At 39.4% G+C, this 13160-nt stretch overlaps 1 protein-coding gene across 1 annotated transcript in view; it reads right to left on the bottom strand.

Annotated features, from left to right (window-relative positions):
• IL13RA2 (interleukin 13 receptor subunit alpha 2) overlaps positions 1–10670 on the bottom strand; it is a 53405-nt gene extending 42735 nt beyond the window's left edge. Inside the window, exon 1 of the mRNA XM_089657990.1 lies at positions 10636–10670. The gene's annotated coding sequence lies outside the window, so the exon portion shown is untranslated. The remainder of the gene's footprint in view (positions 1–10635) is intronic.
• Positions 10671–13160: the final 2490 nt, after the last annotated feature.

Below are 13160 nucleotides of genomic sequence, written 5' to 3'. Positions count from 1 at the left end.
TGACATTGTCACATGTACTGCATCTACAAAATACACCCTTTGCACAACACAAAAGACTTTCAAACCTCTTTTCCTTAACCTCAAATCTGCTGAGTCAGCTATTGAATGACTCTCACCCCATTAATCATGGTCTGTCCCTTTCTTCCAATGCCAATCTTTTCACTTGTTTCCAGTTAACCTCTGAATCATATTTAAAGCCTAGCTGAACCCTCTTAAGTCATTATCTGAAAAGTCACAGCAGTCCAGCTTTTTGACACAGTCCACTAAACACTGTTCTTATTAACATCTTTACCCAGGGAACAAAACAATGTTGACTAGAGTTTAAAGGAAAGTGTTGGGCCACAGGAGAGCTTGTGTGTGAGAGCTGTGGCCTGATTCTGCTATGTGCTTCTTTGACCCTTGCAGCACTTAGATGGTAAGAAAGAAAAAGTTAAAAAGAGGTTTATTTATAATTTTATATGCAGCCTAACTGCATTATAGTCAGGGATTTTTTTTTTCAGAAAATAGGTGCATGAACTCAACCACGACCCCCCAAAACCCCCCTCCCCCCACACTCATCCCCTCCAAACTGCATCATACAGTGGGTGTGGTTAAATTTCCCTAACAGCGGGAGGGTCTTAAATGGGTATTAAATACCAGGAGTGCATTATGTACAGAGTGCAAAGTTGGGGAGGAATATTACACACAGAGTGCAGCGTTCAGGGGTGAGCTACACACAGAGTTCATGGGTACGCTACCTACACAATATTGCAGATTTTAGGGGCGTGCAGCATACCGACTGCAGAGTTCACCGGTACGCTATGTGCAAAGTTCGGTGGTACGCTACGTTCATAGTGCAACTCCTTAAAGCTCCACCATCTTCCACATGTCTTACTTTTGTTGCTGTATTAAGCTGAAGCACAAAGCCGAATCCAGTACCTCCCCAAACACTATAGCTGGCTCTGCCTCTTTCACTTGCAGGGAGATCATCCAGTGGGGGTGTCAGTATCCACACTACACCCTGGGCAACTGTATCTCCCTTTTCCCCATCCTGCACTCAGTGAGAGCCACTCAGGAGATCAGATCTGTGGGAGCCATTGGGAGAACAGCTTCTGTGTTTACAAGTGACAGCTTGACTTCTGTGTTTACAAGTGATAGTTGTGAGAAGGGAGCAGAGGGCCTGAACCAGAGGTGGTAGAACCGAGGTCCACCAAGTTCCAGCTGTAAAAAAACCTGGTTACAGTAATTATTTGGGAAGGTTCAGTTGGGTATTAATTCATTGTCCTCAGTCTTCAAAGCTATTGACAACTTGACCCCACTTATATTTCTGACCTCATGTACCAACATGGTCTCTCAGACTTTCAAAATTCTCTTTATTTTCCTTTTCATGCATGACCTCATCTTGTTCATGACCTACACTATATTGCCAAAAGTATTGGGACACCTATCTTTACACGCACAGGAACTTTAATGGCATCCCAGTCTTAGTCTGTAGGGTTCAATATTGAGTTGGCCCACTCTTTGCAGCTATAAAAGCTTCAACTCTTATGGGAAAGTGGTCCACAAGTTTAGGAGTGTGTCTATAGGAATGTTTGACCATTCTTCCAGAAGCGCATTTGTGAAATCACGCACTGATGTTGGATGTGAAGGCCTGGCTTGCAGTCTCCACTCTAATTCATCCCAAAGGTGTTCTACTGGGTTGAGGTCAGGACTCTGTGCAGGCCAGTCAAGTTCCTTCACCCCAAACTCGCTCATCCACGTCTTTATAGACCTTGCTTTGTGCACTGGTGCACAGTCATGTTGGAATATGAAGGGGTCATCCCCAAACTGTTCCCACAAGGTTGGGAGCATGAAATTGGCCAAAATGTCTTGGTTTGCTGATGCCTTAAGAGTTCCCTTCACTAGAACTAAGGGGCCAAACTCAACCGCTGAAAAACAACCCCACACCATAATCCATCCTCCACCAAACTTTACACTTGGCACAATGCAGTCAGGCAAGTACCGTTCTCCTAGAAACAACCAAACTCAGACATGTCCAGACAGAGAAGTGTGATTCATCACTCCAGAGAACACGTTTTCACTGCTCTAGAGTCCAGTGGCAGTGTGCTTTACGCCACTGCATGCGACGCTTTGCATTGCACTTGGTGAATGTAAGACTTGGATGCAGCTGCTAGGCCATGCATACCCATTCCATTAAGTTCTCTACCCACTGTTGTGCTAATCTGAAGGCCACACAAAGTTTGGAGGTCTTTAGCTATTGACTCTGCAGACAATTGATGACTTTCAGAGGCGCATTTGTAAAGTCAGGTACTGATGTCAGATGAGAAGGTCTGGCTCACAGTCTCTGCTCAAAGTCATCCCAAAAGTGTTCTATTGGGTTGAAATTACTGCAGGCAATGGATTAATTGCTCAGTTGTATTACACCATTGTGCTAGTGGCTAGTGCTAGTAGCTAGTGCTAGTGCCTGAACCTTTTTTAATAAAAGAGAAGTATGGGATGACTTTTTTTTAAATCATACTTACCTAGGTGGATGCAGCATCAGTCTGATGCTGCAGCTGTTCCCTGCCAGCTCTAAGTGTGAGAACTTACATGACTGCTGACCACTGAGTTCTCACCACCGCTCTGAGCAGAGAGCTGTGACTGTCAGTCTCTGCTCTCTGCTTTGTACCTCCTGCACTTACTGAATTGCTGGCTGTGGAGGGGGAGGAAGCAGCTAGCTCAAGCTCTCAGCAGCTCCCTGAGAGGCTGAGCTAGATGTCTCTCCAGACTCTGGGGTGGATCCCGACTTTAAAATGTTGTCAGCCGACAAAAGGCTTCAGCCCGCTGTCAGATGAAAATGAGTCACAGCAATGCAGAATGAACTGCACTCCTGTGATCCACAGGAAAAGGACAGCCAAAAGAGCTTCTCCTTTAATGACTGAATTTAAAAAATAACAGCATACTTGGTTACTGTGGTCTTTGTTTGCCCAATTTTATTTCCGTTTCATATCATATTCATCACTGTAGGGCAAGTTATTGAATTTCCTCATATCTTTAATTGGCCAGAAATGTTTGTGGTAATCAGCTCCTCTTGCCAAAAACACAAATGGAAAAAAAGACCAAATGGATTATTAAATCATAGCTGTGGTCTTGATTGGCTTTCATTCAAATGTTCTTATTTCTTATTGGAAAAAAGCCCTCTTCAATGCTACAAGCTCTACTTCACAGTTCAGTCTCCACTCTTCTCTATATCAAAGATACAGTAAAGGGCAAAAGCCCAAACTATTTGTTTTCAATATGTGTAGAGTGGCGAGGGGTTAAAAATTTTGTTTGGTCTTGGAAGATCTCTGTAATTAAACAGAATTATTGGAAGCTTCAGCCAGTTGGACAACAAAGATCACTTATTAGGGTATGACATGAAACATATTGATTGTAATTGGGGATCTCCTTTACTCAGGGCTTTGACAGTGTTAGATCTGCTGGTCCTGGGCACTGTCTATGTTCTAAAATGGTGTTTGTGTTGTGCCAGGGAGAGTCACTCACTCTATTTGTCCTTGCAACCATTGTTTTGGTAACCAGTTTTCAGGACTGTAAGTAAGATTATTGTCTGTGAACCCAGTGGGAAGAGTCACTATCTCTATTTTTTCCTGGTGCCCAATGTGATGGGAACCACATGTGAGGGAAAAGCCTACATTTTGAACAGTTAAATCAAAAATCGAGGGAAATGTTTTCAATGAGAACATTTGCTGTGGTGACATCTAAGATAGGTCTTCCACCACTGTGAATATCTTTCTGCTACTTTCTGTTGTGTCTTCAGGACAGAAAATGATAGGAAACAGATCCCAAAAATATTCTGAGATGAGTGTTACAATCCCTTACTATATCCAAATGAAAATAAGTTTTGTCTTTAGATTTACTTTTTATAGGGAAACGCTAAAAGCCAAGTTGGTAAAGAATACTAACTGTTTTGGTGAGCGAGGTTTATAGGAAATAGTAGTCAGAAGAAAAGCCACAGAAAAGTGTGTATCAAAGCAATTGATGAAAACAAGATGGATCACTTTTTTAAAACTTCTGTACAGAAATTGACTACTTTGCTACTCATATATTTTTTCTTTTTGTTTTGTCATATTTTAATTGACAGTGAAAAATAGGCACGTATTGGCTCTACCTTTAGTTGCTATTTGTATGCTAAGCAGTGTAATTATCCTTCTTGCCAAATTACTCTTTACAAATTACTGCTGCATACATTCTTTATTTTGGATAAGTCATCTCGAAGTTAAATTTATTTCAGCAAAGGCCTATTGTCAGAACTGTATCCAAAAATTTCAAGTGAGATGAGGAGGTAAAGTACAATCAGTGTGCTGCATAATGTGCAATTAGTAACGATGAGTTGAAATGAGGGAGGGATGGGGTGGATATCTGGGACCCCCTTTATTTGAAAAGTGGGATTCTAGATTCCAATAAGTCACCTGGCTTTAGACCCCCCAAAACCTCATGAGGCCTGATATGGTTCAGGAAAGGGGGGCATGCTTGCTCCCTCATTTTTTTTTACCTGACAGGCTGCATACTTGGATAGGTCTTGTATGGATTTTGGGTTCCCCCTGAAATCCATTAACATTAGGAAGACCCCACGATATTTTTTTTACATGTCAGCCACCATTTCTGCCCTTTGTTTACCTTTACCTGTCAACTGTGATTCTCAACTGACAGCTGAATGGGCTGAATTAGGATGACTCATTTGGCTGTAAGGACGCTGGTAGCTGCTGGATCCCTTACAACCAGCCTGTGAAGGAAGCTGTCCCAATACTAGTGGTAATATCGCTGGTAAATCTTCACTTTCCACTGCAGACAGCTTGAGGCTCAGCTCAGCTGAGCACTCCATTTAGTTCAGCTGCTCGCCAAACACTGAAGATGTAAAATCCTCTTTTACTGACTAGAATAAAACATAGCACACTTTGCAGTTCCTTCCTTCCTTCCTAAAATTTCCTATCACTTCCTGTTACTTCTTTGTGACACAAGGTGAAGTGAAATCTCATCAATGGGAGACAGCAAAAAATAAATTGAAAGGGCGTTTTACCCTCTATAACTCTATCCAAAGCTAAAAAAAATGTAGTTATATGTACACTTTAGGATGCTCAATGAGATTGCGTATACATTTCTATTGTGAGGCTTTTTAAGTCATTGTGTCCAATTAACTGTCAAGAATTTCATCATTATAGAGATGCTCATGGCATAGGCTTCACTTTGATTATATAACTTGTTTTTATGAGAGAATTTTACAATACAAACTCTATAAAATGGGCCTTGTAGAAGACCTAATTTGTAGTAAGTGTCATAGAGATCGCATCAACATTTCTGGGGGCATTCTGTGCACTAGAACTGTACAGAATCCTCCAGCCTGCCAAATTGCATTGAATTTTACAGAAAACTACAGCGACCGCAGAATGAAAAGGAAATTTAATTTGTAAATCATGCGAATTAGAAGGAACTGTATGGATATGGACACTTACCACACCCAGGCCAATGTTTTGAAGTAACGGTTCATGGAAAAGGGCTATGATGAAGTTGCACTAACTAGCTCTATGGAAACAGTAGCGAACATGAACAGAGAGGATATGGTCAAACCTACTATTAAGTAAGGACATAATAGGTTTTGTCCATTTATTATGACCTTTTTGATCCAACATAGAGCTATCAGTAATATTATAAGGAAAAATTGGAATGTTTTACAAGCAGACCCAGTCCTGGCATGGATAATACCGGATAGACCAGAGGTAATTTAAAGGAAAGCAAACACTTTGAGGAATCAGATAGCCCCAAATGTGGCAGATCCACCTGTGTCCACATCATTAGATTCTTTACCAATCTAAAAGGTTTGTTTCCATGCAACAGATGTGTTATTTGCTGCTGTAACAATATTAGGAAAACCAAAATTAACTCATTCGTATCACACACTACAGGTAAAACCTACAGTATAAAAAGTTTTATATCTTGCAACTGGCGATTTGTCGTATACATGCTATAGTGCCCCAATCGGAAGCAATATGTGGGACGCACAACAAGCAGACCGCCTATGAGAGCATGTTTACAACATCAAAAGAGGCTTTAGGAGCACTCTCTTTCTAGACACTATAGGCAGTATCATAACAGAGACCCCTCCTCTCTTAAGTTTGTTGGAATTGATATCATTACATCCCACTGGAGAGGCACCTATAAAAAGAGAGTGGTTTCCCAGGCTGAAACAAAATGGATCTTTGAAATAGACAGTCTGCACCCAAAAGGACTCAACATAGATATCGATCTTAATTGTTTTATTGACAATAGTTGATGTTTTTACTGCCTTAGTTGCTTTTTAGTCTCCTTTTTTAGCCTATTTTTATATAACATTTTTTATCTGGTTATTATCTTTTTTAATCTTTTTATAATTTTCCTATCATGTCCTCCTCCCTATCATTACATTTCATTTAATTTTATTTCATCAAGATGGATTTTATGATTTGGGTAACCACATCCTTTTTGAATTATTACCATTTTAGTCCTCTTTTTATCGGGATTTTATATACCTTTTTGTGGTAATTTTAGTGTATTCTATTCTATTTTTTGATGGCATTCTATTCATTACCAATGTTTGTTTTTCTTGCATATTTTCTGGACTCTTAATACTCATATTACCTTTTAATGATGATTTTATATTATTTGATCTTATTGAGCAATCTTTTAAGGTTTTGCATTATCTCAATAATTTTATGCTTTTACTGATATTTTATTCTGTTTATGCAATTTTGCTCTTCATGTGCTATAAGTTTAATTTAGCTAATGGATTGTGTAGGTTTTTTTTGCCATAGACCGTGATTTTTGTTTTTGTTATATACTAATTAATTTTATATATGTATGGTTTTACCACCTATATACATTAATTTTTTTCCCTTCATTGGGACATATTAACCTACTGGCTTTTATTAATATGCATACCCTCAGCCCACTTATTATCCAGCAATTATGTTGGGGAATATACATATTTCTTTCCCACATTAATGTGGGTGTTTTTTCACAGCTGTTCCGATTGTTTTTATAATAGCATTACTTACAGGACACAAGTTTGTGTCTATCCTGAACGGACTATGGCAAAATGGCGCTCGCGCATGCACGCGCAGCCATTTCCGCTCTTCGGGAACATGGCGCGGATGTACTGCGCATGTGTTGGCCAATACCTACCGATACGCGCATGTGCAGAGCATGGCAAGATGGTGCGCGCGTGCACTGCGCATGCGCAAATGATTGAATAATGATTTAGATTATAAATAGACATGACGCACGGCACTGGCATGATGGCCAGCCTTTCTGAAGAAATGCTTTTGCATGAAACGCGTTAAAGGGGCCATTACGCTGTGACGTCTTGCCGCCAGCACCTAGCTCAGGTCCAGCGGCCGTCTTTTAAACTGTAAATGGTCAGTATACCATTGTTTGTACATCTACCTGCTTTTATCTTCATACCACGTGCATTAATAAATTGAATCATTTTAAACTACTACACTATGGGCCGTTTTTTGGTGGGCTCCTTGGCGAGCTAACGTTCACTTTTAGAGCCCATCCTAGAGGATATAGGAGCTGAATCACCTGTGACACCAGAGGAGGGAGCTGTTCCCATATTAGCTGACAAACATCCACCCATCCATTAAGGAGGCCATTCGCACACACCAAGGGAGATATCTCTGTAGCTGCCTACCACCCATAGGGGGAAGAGTCCAACTCATCCATCCCATCCTGAGAGGGGGAACTCTGGTCATACTAATTATATGCGTATTTAAAGATACGCATCTGGTGAGTGCGTATTTTTGCTATTTATTGGCACGCCACTGAAGTTTGAAGTCACCATCAACTCCTGTATCAAGCACCTTATTAAAAACTGTCACCATTTTATAAATATAATTTTATTCCATTATACTTTGAAATACTTTTAAGCGCTGCACTTTTATATATTTGAGTTTTATGAGGTTTTTACTTGGTTACCTTTATGTGCATTAGCTGCTAAATTATTAAGCGCTCACTGATTATATATTTATTGCATAATTTGTAATAACATTAAATTACACAATGACTTGTGTGGCAATTGTATATGCTATATTTTTTATTTACTATATTTTTTCCACAAAAGCGGAGTTACCCTTTAAATCAATAAAAGAACAACACCCACCCAGAGCTTGCATCTTTAAAAAGAAATCAGCAATGCAGCTTTACTTTTATGCTTGTCAAACTCAAGTATATACAGAAAAAAAATTCCACCCAGAAAAATGAAAAAAAAACTGTAAAAAGAAAAAACAAAAATATGAACATTCAAATGTAATTAAACATTGTTACTTTCAGTATCCCAGGATATACAGTTCATCAGTATAAGAAATATATGGCAGAATCTCAAAAACATAGGGGAGAAAATGATAAAGAATTCTGCAGTACAGTATATTTCTCTGGAAAACATTCAGGTCAAGGCACCCTAACACTGTGCTGATACTATGCCAAAAATCTCTTTCTGTTGACTACACTGCAGGACATTATCTTTATGAATGTAATTTATGAATTGTTAACCACTTGCCAATTAATATAGACACACAGAAGTGTGTCTTTCACCTCAATACTGATTTTTTTACACTACCTTTTTATTGTTTACTGTACATTTACTCAATTCAGCACCACAATTGGGCTGATTTATTAATGGTGTTGAGGATCATAGATTAGAGAATATTGAATTCAATTATCCAATCTTGGAGTAGCCAATACGCATATGGGGTATTCAAGGTGAATATATATAGTATATATATATATATATATACAGTATATATATATATATATGTTTGGATAATTGAAGTCAACACTCACACAATTTGTTGAATGAAGATACATTACTCTTTTAGTAAATCAGCCTAAATGTCCCTGGTCCCAGGGAATTTAATTTCCTCTATTTCCTAATTCTGCAGTTTTTCTGTATATTCTACTGCCCCTTGCTCCCCAACCACAGCTTAGTATCATACTATCCATGGAATTGTTTCTGTGCACTGTGCACTGTTGCTCAGCAACACAATGGCCTTAGAAAATGTTGTGCACACATACCCATTGCTCAGCAGTACAGTGACCTTAGAATTTGTTGTGTACATTTACCCATTGCTCAGCAGCACATTGGCCCTAGAATGTGCTGTGCACACCTACCTATTTCTCAGCAGCACAAATTCCCTGAAATTTGTTGTGCACATCTGCCTATTGCTCAGCAGCACAACGGCCCTAGAATTTGTTGTGCATACCTACCCATTGCTGAACAGCACAATGGCCCTAGAAATTGTTGTGTACACCTACCCTTTGTTCAGTAGCACATTCTACCTAGAAATGTCTATGTTTTCCATCTCCTACTCAGCAATGAAGTGTCACTCTTTCTCTCCCCATCTTGACTGAGGTATTCTAGAGATGCTTATCACTTTTCTGAACATCCCACTAAAGAGAAGGACCAGATAGGAACATTATTCAATAGGAAAATGCAGGGCAATATTTATGTTCAAACTATGATAACTTAAAGCTTGTTGGCCTTACTCCAGCAAATTGTTTTTACCAAAAAAGAGTTATTTCAGGTTTAAACTACAGGTAAAAAAGAAGATCCCCCTAATAAGACAGGAAATGAGTTCAAACAGAAACACAGGTATATATATATATACACACATACATATACAATAGATAGATAGATAGATAGATAGATAGATAGATAGATAGATATAATATAATATAATATAATATAATATAAAGTAGTAGAGTAGGGGAAGGCTAGAACTCTTGTCAACTATTATTGAGGTATTTGTCCCTGCTGCTTCTCATTTCCTGCCCCATAAAAAGTGTTGTCACCACAATATGACAAATGCTAAACAGAAATCCCTCTAATGGAGCTGAGGATAGCAGTAAAATCATGACAAGGGTTCTAACATTTATCCACTATGTCCAAAACTTCAATAAAAAAGTATCTTTTCTCTGGACATACACATTAAAAAAAACCTTGCTGGCCTTCTTCTGAAAAATGCTAGTTGCTTGGCTGTCTCTGATGTCAATGCTTTCTATTTTACTAACTTTGAAACATGAGAAATCAGAATAATGTGAGAGGTTTGCAACTTCATCCAGGGTCACATACTATGAAACTATTGGAGCCATTAGATTAATATAACAGTTGGGTAATTGACATATTTAGAGGACGATCAGCAATGGAAGTCCTTGTGTTTCTTTGAAAACATGTTATTTCTTTTAAATAGTCTATAAAAACATCATTATACCTAAGTGTAGAAACCGTTCTGAATTTTGTTATATAAATTATTACATAAACTGCAAAATACATAAACGCATACATTTATTAAATGTTTATAATAGCTTATCATTGTATTTGTAAGGATGACCTGCTAAAGAATGTTGATGTAGAAAATCAAAAATATGTTCACATTAGAAGACATTCAAGAATATATAGCTCATGACTGTCTGAAATGATTATCCAAAAAGATTACTTTTACTGTTATCCTTCTCTGGCTTTTCATTGAAAGTAAAGATCAAAAAGGTGTTACATCAACAAAGAATTGTTTTCTTAACTAAAATTTACTTTAGAAAGTCAGCAGCTTCTAATTTCCTCTATGAACTCAGTAGCTGAATAACACTCACCTAGTGCTAGTTGGATCAGCATCCACTGCTGTGCCTCTTGCTGCTGTCAGTGTACAGTTGTAGTACAATATATGTATGCAAAGGAGAAGGTGTGGTCAAAGAAGGGCAGAAAATACTAACAGTTAACACCCAATTGTAGAATAACTGCAACATCATTATTACACAGTATTACATATTATAATGAATCATGACATTACCACACACTGTCCATGTGCTTATCTGGAAGTAATACACTTCCTTTTCATTGCTTAGAAAAATTGACACAGTATTCAACAACATGTAAACATCCTCATTTTGGGAAAAGGAAACTATATTTCATTTTCAGGTATCATATCTATTGAATTTATATTGTGTTTATCTCAAATTCACCTTGTGTTTGGGCTTTGTGGAATTTTTCTAGTGTCCAGTTTGATCTTGGCTTTGTTCACTTATCACTATCAGACTGTAATGGATTTTCTTGTTAGAAGAATAAATATTACAACGTCCAGCGCAATCCTATATGCCGGGATGACTAGCTCCTGCGCATGCACAATAGTGACATCATCCCATGCTGGCCAATGAAGAGGCCAAAAAAAATCGCACAAGAGAAGATGCTGGCACAGGCGAGGGACCATTGGAAAGGTGAGTATTCCTGCCTTTAGTTTCACTTTAAACTATGTTGACTTACTTTTCTTGTTATGCAGCATTTCTGGCTCCAGTGATAATATGAGATCATTGGAAAGATAAGCTCCTTCCTGGTACCGGGAGGAGGACTTTCTTGCTGCAGTCACATCCATGTTCCATGATGCAAAGGGTTCATGTGCAGCAAACCTGAGGAGGAAAGGAGGGGGAAGCGGAGGGTGGAGTTGGCATATAGGGCTGTATCTGCACATTGCTGTCACTATCCTGATACCCACAGTAGGCAGCTCAGACTGGAATTCTCAAACTAATGAGTCGTCCCACTGCAGCAAACAGGGATGCAATTAGGTCTCTGCTTCCTGTACAAAACTACAGAGGGGCAGAGACAAGACCAGTGGCCAGGGGGATACACAGCCAGTGGTGTATTTTGGTTTTGTGCTGCCCTAGGCAACCCAAGAATCGGACCCCCCCCCCCGCCTGACATTGACCAACAACACACCTGCCCCCCCACTCAGAGAGAAAGTCATTCACTGGACATCCCTGGACATGAGAGTTGAGCTCTGCATACATCATCAAGCAGCCCGCAGCCTCTCTCGGCTCCCACCTGGTCCCCATGCAGCAAGTATCCCTTCTTTCAGGGGGCAGTGCTGCCCCCCTGAAAAATGCCGCCCTAGGCAACTGCCTTGTTTGCCTTGTGGTAAATACGCCACTGTACACTGGCAGTTACTAGTCTTGCAACATATATGTTACAGGAAAAAGCATTTTATATTAAGGTATGAAACCACCAGTGATTACAGGTAATACATTTTCTGCTGGAGTTCAGATTTAATGTCCGATTGAGACCATGACAGCCAGAGGACAACAGAAGTGTTCAGCGATGGGGAGTGATGGAAGAGCTGTCAGAGAAAACAGTGTGTGAAAAGGAAAGGGGCTCCCAGAGAATGTATTGTGGATCCTGGAAAGAAGTTGTCAGATAAGGGCTCATGTACACAGGGCGTTTGAAAAACTCTTCTGACCACTGGAAACTGACTTCTAGAAAACGTAGGTCAAAATCTTTAGTTTAGCCACGTTTATGCACTTTTAGCCATGTTTAAGCACATTTGTGATTAGAAGCGTTTTTAAAAGATAACCTCAGGAGACCCTCCCAAATGCCCAGAATGCACTGAAAAATAGTAAATAATTGACTATATCAGACATTTTGTGAGAAATAGAGAGAGAAGAAGCAGAGAGAGCAGTATGTTTTGAGATGACCTGTCTTTCCTGGTTGTATTCACTATGGATCCCATCATGAGCATAATGCAGCATGTTATACCATTTTTTCCTTCACGCGAAACCTGGAACTGACTGCACTGGTGTACTGGGTCCATTTGAATATATGGAAAATGTTGTGCCTGCATTTTTGATGAAGAAAAAAGGACAGCATCTGTATATGGACCAGCCAAAAAACATGTCTAAATGCAAATGCGCATAAACGCATTTACACGCTTTTACAAGCATTTGGCATTTGAAACGCCAGTAAACTCTACTCCTGAGAGCAATTTTTGTGCTTTCAAGAAAATGCCTGTAACCTCAACTGCCTGTAAACTACTATAAACGACTATGTGTACATGGACACAGGAAAACATAAAGGAGAGTTCAGGGGCTGCTGAAAAAAACGCACAACTGCTCCTAAACGTCAGTTTAGCAGCTGCAGTGTACATGAGCGCTAACACAGGGGTTAACTTATTAAAACTGGAAAGTGTAACATATGGTGCAGCTCTGCATAGAAACCAATCAGCTTTCAGGTTTTATAGTCAGAGCTTAACTGAAGAAGCTGAAGTTAGAAGCTGATTGGCTACCATGCACATTTGCACCAGATTTTGCACTCTCCAGTTTTAGTAAATCAGCCCCATAGTGTGGATCTGTAA

Source organism: Staurois parvus, unplaced genomic scaffold, assembly GCF_062004578.1.
Source record: "Staurois parvus isolate SC_StPar_1 unplaced genomic scaffold, SC_StPar_1.0 ptg001045l, whole genome shotgun sequence".
NCBI lineage: Eukaryota > Metazoa > Chordata > Amphibia > Anura > Ranidae > Staurois > Staurois parvus.
This window is presented reverse-complemented; position numbering and strand designations above follow the sequence as displayed.